General features: G+C 62.4%; 2 non-coding genes across 2 annotated transcripts; both read left to right on the plus strand.

Moving 5' to 3' along the window:
- Positions 1-2,930: 2,930 nt before the first annotated feature.
- Positions 2,931-3,049, plus strand: LOC131873373 (5S ribosomal RNA). The gene has a single exon (XR_009371334.1). It is a non-coding gene; the product is annotated as a 5S ribosomal RNA (ribosomal RNA).
- A 7,804-nt stretch (positions 3,050-10,853) lies between these two features.
- LOC131873374 (5S ribosomal RNA) lies at positions 10,854-10,972 on the plus strand. Its single transcript, XR_009371335.1, has one exon. It is a non-coding gene; the product is annotated as a 5S ribosomal RNA (ribosomal RNA).
- The last annotated feature ends 316 nt before the right edge of the window (positions 10,973-11,288 follow it).

The following is an 11,288-nucleotide window of genomic DNA, read 5'->3' on the forward strand; positions in this document are numbered from 1 at the left end:
TCGGAGCGCACCCTGGGCAAACCCAGCCAAGGTGCCCACCCCGGCCAAGGTGCAGGCGAGGTGCGCACCCGGGGCAAACCGGGCTCCGACAACGTGCACGCCGCACCTTGGAGCACACTTCGTAGCGCTCCCGGGTGCGCACCTCAGAGCACACCAAGGTGGGCAGCGAGGTGCGCACCTTTGATGCGCTGCCTTCACTAATTTCCAGAAAAGGCAAAAAAAAAAGGAGATTTTAAAATTTCCGTTTTGAAAGATAGTGAAAAAAACGGAACGCGCGTGCCATCTTGAGCCCGCCCTGGTGCGCAGCCCAGGTAAGGTGCCACCCTGGCAAAGGTGCGCACCCGGGCAATTAACCCTACTTCCGACTTCGTGCGCGCCAGGGTGGCAACCGGGCCTCGGAAGAGCCAATGCGAGAAACCCCACCAAACGCTCCGACAAAAAAAGAGGCGGCGCTCCAATAACCCCGCTTCGGAGCGCAGCCGGGGCAAACCAAGCCAAGGTGCCCACCCCGACGAAGGTGCACGCGAGGTGCGCACCCGGGGCAAACCGGGCTCCGACAACGTGCACGCAGCACCTTGGAGCACACTTCGAAGCACTCCCGGGTGCCCACCGGCGTTGCGCACCGTGGTGGGCAGCGAGGTGCGCACCTTTGATGCGCTGCCTTCACTAATTTCCAGAAAAAGGCAAAAAAAAATGAGATTTTAAAATTTCCGTTTTGAAAGATAGTGAAAAAAAAGGAACGCGGGTGCCATCTTGAGCCCGCCCTGGTGCGCAGCCCAGGCAAGGCATGCGCACCAAGGTGCCCACCCGAGGTGCACACCCGGGGCAAACCGGGCTCCGACTTCGTGCAGGCCGCACCTTGGAGCACACTTCGGAGCGCTCCTTGGTGCGCACCATGGTGCCCACCAGGGCGCACCCGAGGCAAACCGGGCTCCGACTTCGTGCACGCCGCACCTTGGAGCACACATCGGAGCGCTCCCAGGTTCGCACCAGCGTTGCGCACCTTTGATGCGCTGCCTTCACTAATTTCCAGAAAAGGCAAAAAAAAACGATATTTTAAAATTTCCGTTCTGAAAGATAGTGAAAAAAACGGAACGCGGGTGCCATCTTGAGCCCTTCCTGATGCGCAGCCCAGGCAAGTTGTGCGCACCAAGGTGCCCACCCTGGCGGAGGTGCGCGCCCGGGGCAAACCGGGCTCCGACTTCGTGCACTGCATGGTGCCCACCAAGGCGCGCAACCCAGCCAAGGTGCCCACCGCAGCGAAGGTGCACGCGAGGTGCGCACCCGAGGTGCACACCCGGGGCAAACCGGGCTCCGACTTCGTGCACGCCGCACCTTGGAGCACACTTCAGAGCGCTCCTTGGTACGCACCAGGGCGCGCAACCCAGCCAAGGTGCTCACCCCGGCGAAGGTGCACGCGAGGTGCGCACCCGGGGCAAACCGGGCTCGGACTTCGTGCACGCCGCACCTTGGAGCACACATCGGAGCGCTCCCGGGTTCGCACCAGCATTGCGCACCTTTGATGCGCTGCCTTCACTAATTTCCAGAAAAGGCAAAAAAAAGAAAAAAATGAGATTTTAAAATTTCCGTTTTGAAAGATAGTGAAAAAAACGGAACGCGGGTGCCATCTTGAGCCCGCCCTGGTGTGCAGCCCAGGCAAGTTGTGCGCACCAAGGCACCCACCCTGGCCAAGGTGGGTCACGGGGTGGGTCCTAGGGTGGGTAACGGGGTGGGTACTAAGGTGCGTGCCAAGGTGGGTCATAGGGTGGGTGCCAAGGTGGGCACCAGGGTGGGTGTGCACCAACCCTAGCCAGGGTAGGTCACGGGGTGGTTGTCGGGGTGGGCGTCAAGGAGCCAAGGTGGGTGGCAAGTAGCCAAGTTGCGTGCCAAGGTGGGTGTCGGGGTGGGTGCCAAGGATCCAAGGTGGGTGCCAAGGAACCAAGGTGGGTGTCTGGGTGGGTGCCGAGGTGGGAGCCAGGGTGGGTCCCAAGGTGAGTGCAAAGGTGGGTGCCAGGGTCAAGGTGAGTGCCAATGTGGGTTCCAAGGTGCCAGGGTCAGGGTGAGTGCCAATGTGGGTTCAAAGGTGCTAAGTTGGGTGCGAGGTTGGGTGCGAGGGTGGGTGGGTGCCAAGGTGTGCTAGGTGGAAGCCCGGGTGGGTCGGCATCCCATGGGTGTCGAGTTGGGTGCCTGATGGGTGCTTCTTGTCAAGTTTTAGTCGTCGGGACTCATTTCGAGCCTTAGAGGTCGTTTCTTGTCCGGTTGCCCTGTCTTCGACCTGGGAACCCAATTTTGGTCCTCGGGTCCCATTTTTTTTTGTCTCGCATCCCACTTTTGGCCTGTGGCCTTTTCGGGGTCGATTCTCGTTTTGGGCATCAGAGCATGTTTCTTCTCCTAAAACCCAATATTTGTTTATTAAGTCTCGGAACACATTTTTGTTCTCGTGGACCCATCATGGGTCTTGGAACGCATTTGTGGTCCTTGGGTCCCATTTTGCATCCCGAAACTTGTGTTTTGGTGCTTGATCCCTATTTTGGGTGCCCACCTTGCACCAAGTGCGCACCCGGGGCAAACCGAGCGCCTTGGTGCACCGGGGCAAGATCGAGCGTGCACCCGAGGCGCCCCGAACATGCACCAAGGTGCACTCGGCCCACATGTGAGCGCAGGTCGTTGCGCCCGAGGTGGTGTGTGGGCACCGCGTTGCAGACGGGACACTGCACGCACACGACGCCCCCTCCAGGTGCACGCACGTAGGCCGGGCCGGGTGCACACCCGACGCCCTAGCAAGGTGCGCGCACCCGGGCAGGGCTCACACTTGGCGAACGGGGCGCACTTCGCGAGGGAGGGTGTGCACCTCGACGGGGGTGGGTGGCCGGGGTGGATTCGCACGTGGGTCGCGGTTTGCTAAGTACACACTGCGACAAGCTCATAACGGGTGCGATCATACCAGCGTTAGTGCACCGGATCCCATCAGAACTCCGCAGTTAAGCGCGCTTGGGCCGGAGTAGTACTGGGATGGGTGACCTCCCGGGAAGTCCCGGTGTTGCACCCTTTTTTAGTTTTTCGCCGGGCGTCGCAATGCTATTTGAATAAACCTTTTGCCCGTTTGCGTTCTCGTCGGGGCCGGGCCGGGCCGGGGTGCGCTGCCCGCACTACCGCGCGCGCGGGGGCGACACCGAGCGCGCACCCGAGGCGCCCCGAGCACACAGGCCACGGTGCAACCCGGGCGTTGTGCGCGCACCCCGGTGCGCCCGAGGTGCTGCGCGCGCACCCAGGTGAAATCGGTGTGCACCTCGGCCAGTGCGCGCTCGGTCGAGTCGCGCACGTTGGCCAAGGTGCACGGTGATGTTTCTTACTCTAAGGTTCCGCACCAGACGCCCGGGACAGGTGAGCGAAGCTGGGCGGGGCCGGGTGCGCGGCCGGGGCAGGTGCACGCAGCTGGAGAGAGCTTTGGAGCACACTTCGGAGCGCACCAATGATGCGCTCCATTCAAAAGTTTCCTGAAAAGGCAAAAAAAGTTGAGATTATAGAATTTCCCACTTGAGAGATTGTAAAAAAAAAAAATTTAAAATGAAGGAAACGCGGGTGCCAAGGTGTGCGCAGCCCAGCCAAGGTGTGCGCACCAAGGCGCCCACCCTGGCGAAGGTGCACGCAAGGTGCGCACCCGAGGCAAACCGGACAATTAACCCAACTTTCGACTTCGCGCGCACCTTGGAGCGCACTTCGGAGCGCTCCTTGGTGCGCACCAATCTTGGGCACCTCGGAGTGCACCATGGCGCCCACCAAGGTGCGCACCCGGGGCAAACCGAGCTCCGACTTCGTGCGCACCTTGGAGCGCACGAAAGGTGCGCACCATGGCGCCCACCAAGGTGCGCAGCCCAGCCAAGGCGTGCGCATCAAGGTGCGCACCCTGGCGAAGGTGCGCACCCGGGGCAAACCGAGCTCCGACTTCGTGCGCACCTTGGAGCGCACAAAAGGTGCGCAACCCAGCCAAGGTGTGCGCACCCCGGTCAAACCGAGCTCCGAATCGTGCGCACCAGAGGTGCACGCCATCGTGCGCACCTTGGAGCACACTTCGGAGCCCTCCTTGGTGCGCGCCGATGTTGCGCACCTCGGAGCGCACCCGGGGAAAACAATGCAATTAACCCGACTTTCGACTTCGTGGGCACCTCGGAGCGCTCTCGGGTTCGCACCTCGGAGCACACCGAGGTGCGCACCTTTGATGCGCTGCCTTCACCAATTTCCAGAAAAGGCAAGAAAACATTGAGAAGGTGTGCGCACCGAGGTGCCCACCCTGGCGAAGGTGCACGCGAGGTGCGCACCCGGGGCAAACCGGGCTCCGACTTCGTGCACGCCGCACCTTGGAGCACACTTCGGAGCGCTCCTTGGTGCGCACCAGGGCGCGCAACCCAGCCGAGGTGCCCACCCCGGCGAAGGTGCACGCGAGGTGCGCACCCGGGGCAAACCGGGCTCCGACTTCGTGCACGCCATGGTGCCCACCGCGGCGAAGGTGCACGCGAGGTGCGCACCCGGGGCAAACCGGGCTCCGACTTCGTGCACGCCGCACCTTGGAGCACACTTCGGAGCGCTCCTTGGTGCGCACCATGGTGCCCACCAGGGCGCGCAACCCCGCCGAAGGTGCACGCGAGGTGCGCACCCGGGGCAAACCGGGCTCCGACTTCGTGCACGCCGCACCTTGGAGCACACTTCGGAGCGCTCCTTGGTGCGCACCATGGTGCCCACCAGGGCGCGCAACCCCGCCGAAGGTGCACGCGAGGTGCGCACCCGGGGCAAACCGGGCTCCGACTTCGTGCACGCCATGGTGCGCACCGCGGCGAAGGTGCGCACCCGGGGCAAACCGGGCTCCGACTTCGTGCACGCCGCACCTTGGAGCACACTTCGGAGCGCTCCTTGGTGCGCACCAGGGCGCGCAACCCAGCCGAGGTGCCCACCCCGGCGAAGGTGCACGCGAGGTGCGTACCCGGGGCAAACCGGGCTCCGACTTCGTGCACGCCGCACCTTGGAGCACACTTCGGAGCGCTCCTTGGTGCGCACCATGGTGCCCACCAGGCCGCGCAACCCAGCCAAGGTGTGCGCACCAAGGTGCACGCGAGGTGCGCACCCGGGGCAAACCGGGGTCCGACTTCGTGCACGCCGCACCTTGGAGCACACATCGGGGCGCTCCCGGGTTCGCACCGGCGTTGCGCACCGTGGTGGGCACCTCGGAGCACACCAAGGTGGGCAGCGAGGTGCGCACCTTTGATGCGATGCCTTCACTAATTTCCATAAAAGGCAAAAAAAAAACGAGATTTTAAAATTTCCGTTTTGAAAGATAGTGAGAAAAAGGGAATGCTGGTGCCATCTTGAGCCCGCCCTGGTGCGCAGCCCAGCCAAGGTGTGCGCACCAAGGTGCCCACCCTGGCGAAGGTGCGCGCCCGGGCAATTAACCCAACTTCCAACTTCGCGCGCGCCAGGGTGGGAGCGCACCCAACAACCGGGCCTGGGAAGAGCCAATGCGAGAAACCCCACCAAACGCTCTGACAAAAAAAGAGGGGGCGCTCCAGTAACCCCGCTTCGGAGCGCACCCTGGGCAAACCCAGCCAAGGTGCCCACCCCGGCCAAGGTGCAGGCGAGGTGCGCACCCGGGGCAAACCGGGCTCCGACAACGTGCACGCCGCACCTTGGAGCACACTTCGTAGCGCTCCCGGGTGCGCACCTCAGAGCACACCAAGGTGGGCAGCGAGGTGCGCACCTTTGATGCGCTGCCTTCACTAATTTCCAGAAAAGGCAAAAAAAAAAGGAGATTTTAAAATTTCCGTTTTGAAAGATAGTGAAAAAAACGGAACGCGCGTGCCATCTTGAGCCCGCCCTGGTGCGCAGCCCAGGTAAGGTGCCCACCCTGGCAAAGGTGCGCACCCGGGCAATTAACCCTACTTCCGACTTCGTGCGCGCCAGGGTGGCAACCGGGCCTCGGAAGAGCCAATGCGAGAAACCCCACCAAACGCTCCGACAAAAAAAGAGGCGGCGCTCCAATAACCCCGCTTCGGAGCGCAGCCGGGGCAAACCCAGCCAAGGTGCCCACCCCGACGAAGGTGCACGCGAGGTGCGCACCCGGGGCAAACCGGGCTCCGACAACGTGCACGCAGCACCTTGGAGCACACTTCGAAGCACTCCCGGGTGCCCACCGGCGTTGCGCACCGTGGTGGGCAGCGAGGTGCGCACCTTTGATGCGCTGCCTTCACTAATTTCCAGAAAAAGGCAAAAAAAAATGAGATTTTAAAATTTCCGTTTTGAAAGATAGTGAAAAAAAAGGAACGCGGGTGCCATCTTGAGCCCGCCCTGGTGCGCAGCCCAGGCAAGGCATGCGCACCAAGGTGCCCACCCGAGGTGCACACCCGGGGCAAACCGGGCTCCGACTTCGTGCAGGCCGCACCTTGGAGCACACTTCGGAGCGCTCCTTGGTGCGCACCATGGTGCCCACCAGGGCGCGCAACCCAGCCAAGGTCTGCACACTAAGGTGCCCACCCCGGCGAAGGTGCACGCGAGGTGCGCACCCGGGGCAAACCGGGCTCCGACTTCGTGCACGCCATGGTGCCCACCGCGGCGAAGGTGCACGCGAGGTGCGCACCCGGGGCAAACCGGGCTCCGACTTCGTGCACGCCGCACCTTGGAGCACACTTCGGAGCGCTCCTTGGTGCGCACCATGGTGCCCACCAGGGCGCGCAACCCAGCCAAGGTGTGCGCACCAAGGTGCACGCGAGGTGCGCACCCGGGGCAAACCGGGGTCCGACTTCGTGCACGCCGCACCTTGGAGCACACATCGGAGCGCTCCCAGGTTCGCACCAGCGTTGCGCACCTTTGATGCGCTGCCTTCACTAATTTCCAGAAAAGGCAAAAAAAAACGATATTTTAAAATTTCCGTTCTGAAAGATAGTGAAAAAAACGGAACGCGGGTGCCATCTTGAGCCCTTCCTGGTGCGCAGCCCAGGCAAGTTGTGCGCACCAAGGTGCCCACCCTGGCGGAGGTGCGCGCCCGGGGCAAACCGGGCTCCGACTTCGTGCACTGCATGGTGCCCACCAAGGCGCGCAACCCAGCCAAGGTGCCCACCGCAGCGAAGGTGCACGCGAGGTGCACACCCGGGGCAAACCGGGCTCCGACTTCGTGCACGCCGCACCTTGGAGCACACTTCAGAGCGCTCCTTGGTGCGCACCAGGGCGCGCAACCCAGCCGAGGTGCCCACCCCGGCGAAGGTGCACGCGAGGTGCGCACCCGGGGCAAACCGGGCTCCGACTTCGTGCACGCCATGGTGCCCACCGCGGCGAAGGTGCGCACCCGGGGCAAACCGGGCTCCGACTTCGTGCACGCCGCACCTTGGAGCACACTTCGGAGCGCTCCTTGGTGCGCACCATGGTGCCCACCAGGCCGCGCAACCCAGCCAAGGTGTGCGCACCAAGGTGCACGCGAGGTGCGCACCCGGGGCAAACCGGGGTCCGACTTCGTGCACGCCGCACCTTGGAGCACACATCGGGGCGCTCCCGGGTTCGCACCGGCGTTGCGCACCGTGGTGGGCACCTCGGAGCACACCAAGGTGGGCAGCGAGGTGCGCACCTTTGATGCGATGCCTTCACTAATTTCCATAAAAGGCAAAAAAAAAACGAGATTTTAAAATTTCCGTTTTGAAAGATAGTGAGAAAAAGGGAATGCTGGTGCCATCTTGAGCCCGCCCTGGTGCGCAGCCCAGCCAAGGTTTGCGCACCAAGGTGCCCACCCTGGCGAAGGTGCGCGCCCGGGCAATTAACCCAACTTCCAACTTCGCGCGCGCCAGGGTGGGAGCGCACCCAACAACCGGGCCTGGGAAGAGCCAATGCGAGAAACCCCACCAAACTCTCTGACAAAAAAAGAGGGGGCGCTCCAGTAACCCCGCTTCGGAGCGCACCCTGGGCAAACCCAGCCAAGGTGCCCACCCCGGCCAAGGTGCAGGCGAGGTGCGCACCCGGGGCAAACCGGGCTCCGACAACGTGCACGCCGCACCTTGGAGCACACTTCGTAGCGCTCCCGGGTGCGCACCTCAGAGCACACCAAGGTGGGCAGCGAGGTGCGCACCTTTGATGCGCTGCCTTCACTAATTTCCAGAAAAGGCAAAAAAAAAAGGAGATTTTAAAATTTCCGTTTTGAAAGATAGTGAAAAAAACGGAACGCGCGTGCCATCTTGAGCCCGCCCTGGTGCGCAGCCCAGGTAAGGTGCCACCCTGGCAAAGGTGCGCACCCGGGCAATTAACCCTACTTCCGACTTCGTGCGCGCCAGGGTGGCAACCGGGCCTCGGAAGAGCCAATGCGAGAAACCCCACCAAACGCTCCGACAAAAAAAGAGGCGGCGCTCCAATAACCCCGCTTCGGAGCGCAGCCGGGGCAAACCAAGCCAAGGTGCCCACCCCGACGAAGGTGCACGCGAGGTGCGCACCCGGGGCAAACCGGGCTCCGACAACGTGCACGCAGCACCTTGGAGCACACTTCGAAGCACTCCCGGGTGCCCACCGGCGTTGCGCACCGTGGTGGGCAGCGAGGTGCGCACCTTTGATGCGCTGCCTTCACTAATTTCCAGAAAAAGGCAAAAAAAAATGAGATTTTAAAATTTCCGTTTTGAAAGATAGTGAAAAAAAAGGAACGCGGGTGCCATCTTGAGCCCGCCCTGGTGCGCAGCCCAGGCAAGGCATGCGCACCAAGGTGCCCACCCGAGGTGCACACCCGGGGCAAACCGGGCTCCGACTTCGTGCAGGCCGCACCTTGGAGCACACTTCGGAGCGCTCCTTGGTGCGCACCATGGTGCCCACCAGGGCGCACCCGAGGCAAACCGGGCTCCGACTTCGTGCACGCCGCACCTTGGAGCACACATCGGAGCGCTCCCAGGTTCGCACCAGCGTTGCGCACCTTTGATGCGCTGCCTTCACTAATTTCCAGAAAAGGCAAAAAAAAACGATATTTTAAAATTTCCGTTCTGAAAGATAGTGAAAAAAACGGAACGCGGGTGCCATCTTGAGCCCTTCCTGATGCGCAGCCCAGGCAAGTTGTGCGCACCAAGGTGCCCACCCTGGCGGAGGTGCGCGCCCGGGGCAAACCGGGCTCCGACTTCGTGCACTGCATGGTGCCCACCAAGGCGCGCAACCCAGCCAAGGTGCCCACCGCAGCGAAGGTGCACGCGAGGTGCGCACCCGAGGTGCACACCCGGGGCAAACCGGGCTCCGACTTCGTGCACGCCGCACCTTGGAGCACACTTCAGAGCGCTCCTTGGTACGCACCAGGGCGCGCAACCCAGCCAAGGTGCTCACCCCGGCGAAGGTGCACGCGAGGTGCGCACCCGGGGCAAACCGGGCTCGGACTTCGTGCACGCCGCACCTTGGAGCACACATCGGAGCGCTCCCGGGTTCGCACCAGCATTGCGCACCTTTGATGCGCTGCCTTCACTAATTTCCAGAAAAGGCAAAAAAAAGAAAAAAATGAGATTTTAAAATTTCCGTTTTGAAAGATAGTGAAAAAAACGGAACGCGGGTGCCATCTTGAGCCCGCCCTGGTGTGCAGCCCAGGCAAGTTGTGCGCACCAAGGCACCCACCCTGGCCAAGGTGGGTCACGGGGTGGGTCCTAGGGTGGGTAACGGGGTGGGTACTAAGGTGCGTGCCAAGGTGGGTCATAGGGTGGGTGCCAAGGTGGGCACCAGGGTGGGTGTGCACCAACCCTAGCCAGGGTAGGTCACGGGGTGGTTGTCGGGGTGGGCGTCAAGGAGCCAAGGTGGGTGGCAAGTAGCCAAGTTGCGTGCCAAGGTGGGTGTCGGGGTGGGTGCCAAGGATCCAAGGTGGGTGCCAAGGAACCAAGGTGGGTGTCTGGGTGGGTGCCGAGGTGGGAGCCAGGGTGGGTCCCAAGGTGAGTGCAAAGGTGGGTGCCAGGGTCAAGGTGAGTGCCAATGTGGGTTCCAAGGTGCCAGGGTCAGGGTGAGTGCCAATGTGGGTTCAAAGGTGCTAAGTTGGGTGCGAGGTTGGGTGCGAGGGTGGGTGGGTGCCAAGGTGTGCTAGGTGGAAGCCCGGGTGGGTCGGCATCCCATGGGTGTCGAGTTGGGTGCCTGATGGGTGCTTCTTGTCAAGTTTTAGTCGTCGGGACTCATTTCGAGCCTTAGAGGTCGTTTCTTGTCCGGTTGCCCTGTCTTCGACCTGGGAACCCAATTTTGGTCCTCGGGTCCCATTTTTTTTTGTCTCGCATCCCACTTTTGGCCTGTGGCCTTTTCGGGGTCGATTCTCGTTTTGGGCATCAGAGCATGTTTCTTCTCCTAAAACCCAATATTTGTTTATTAAGTCTCGGAACACATTTTTGTTCTCGTGGACCCATCATGGGTCTTGGAACGCATTTGTGGTCCTTGGGTCCCATTTTGCATCCCGAAACTTGTGTTTTGGTGCTTGATCCCTATTTTGGGTGCCCACCTTGCACCAAGTGCGCACCCGGGGCAAACCGAGCGCCTTGGTGCACCGGGGCAAGATCGAGCGTGCACCCGAGGCGCCCCGAACATGCACCAAGGTGCACTCGGCCCACATGTGAGCGCAGGTCGTTGCGCCCGAGGTGGTGTGTGGGCACCGCGTTGCAGACGGGACACTGCACGCACACGACGCCCCCTCCAGGTGCACGCACGTAGGCCGGGCCGGGTGCACACCCGACGCCCTAGCAAGGTGCGCGCACCCGGGCAGGGCTCACACTTGGCGAACGGGGCGCACTTCGCGAGGGAGGGTGTGCACCTCGACGGGGGTGGGTGGCCGGGGTGGATTCGCACGTGGGTCGCGGTTTGCTAAGTACACACTGCGACAAGCTCATAACGGGTGCGATCATACCAGCGTTAGTGCACCGGATCCCATCAGAACTCCGCAGTTAAGCGCGCTTGGGCCGGAGTAGTACTGGGATGGGTGACCTCCCGGGAAGTCCCGGTGTTGCACCCTTTTTTAGTTTTTCGCCGGGCGTCGCAATGCTATTTGAATAAACCTTTTGCCCGTTTGCGTTCTCGTCGGGGCCGGGCCGGGCCGGGGTGCGCTGCCCGCACTACCGCGCGCGCGGGGGCGACACCGAGCGCGCACCCGAGGCGCCCCGAGCACACAGGCCACGGTGCAACCCGGGCGTTGTGCGCGCACCCCGGTGCGCCCGAGGTGCTGCGCGCGCACCCAGGTGAAATCGGTGTGCACCTCGGCCAGTGCGCGCTCGGTCGAGTCGCGCACGTTGGCCAAGGTGCACGGTGATGTTTCTTACTCTAAGGTTCCG

The sequence above is a fragment of the Cryptomeria japonica genome, unplaced genomic scaffold (genome assembly GCF_030272615.1).
Source record: "Cryptomeria japonica unplaced genomic scaffold, Sugi_1.0 HiC_scaffold_1618, whole genome shotgun sequence".
NCBI classification, from domain to species: Eukaryota; Viridiplantae; Streptophyta; class Pinopsida; order Cupressales; family Cupressaceae; genus Cryptomeria; species Cryptomeria japonica.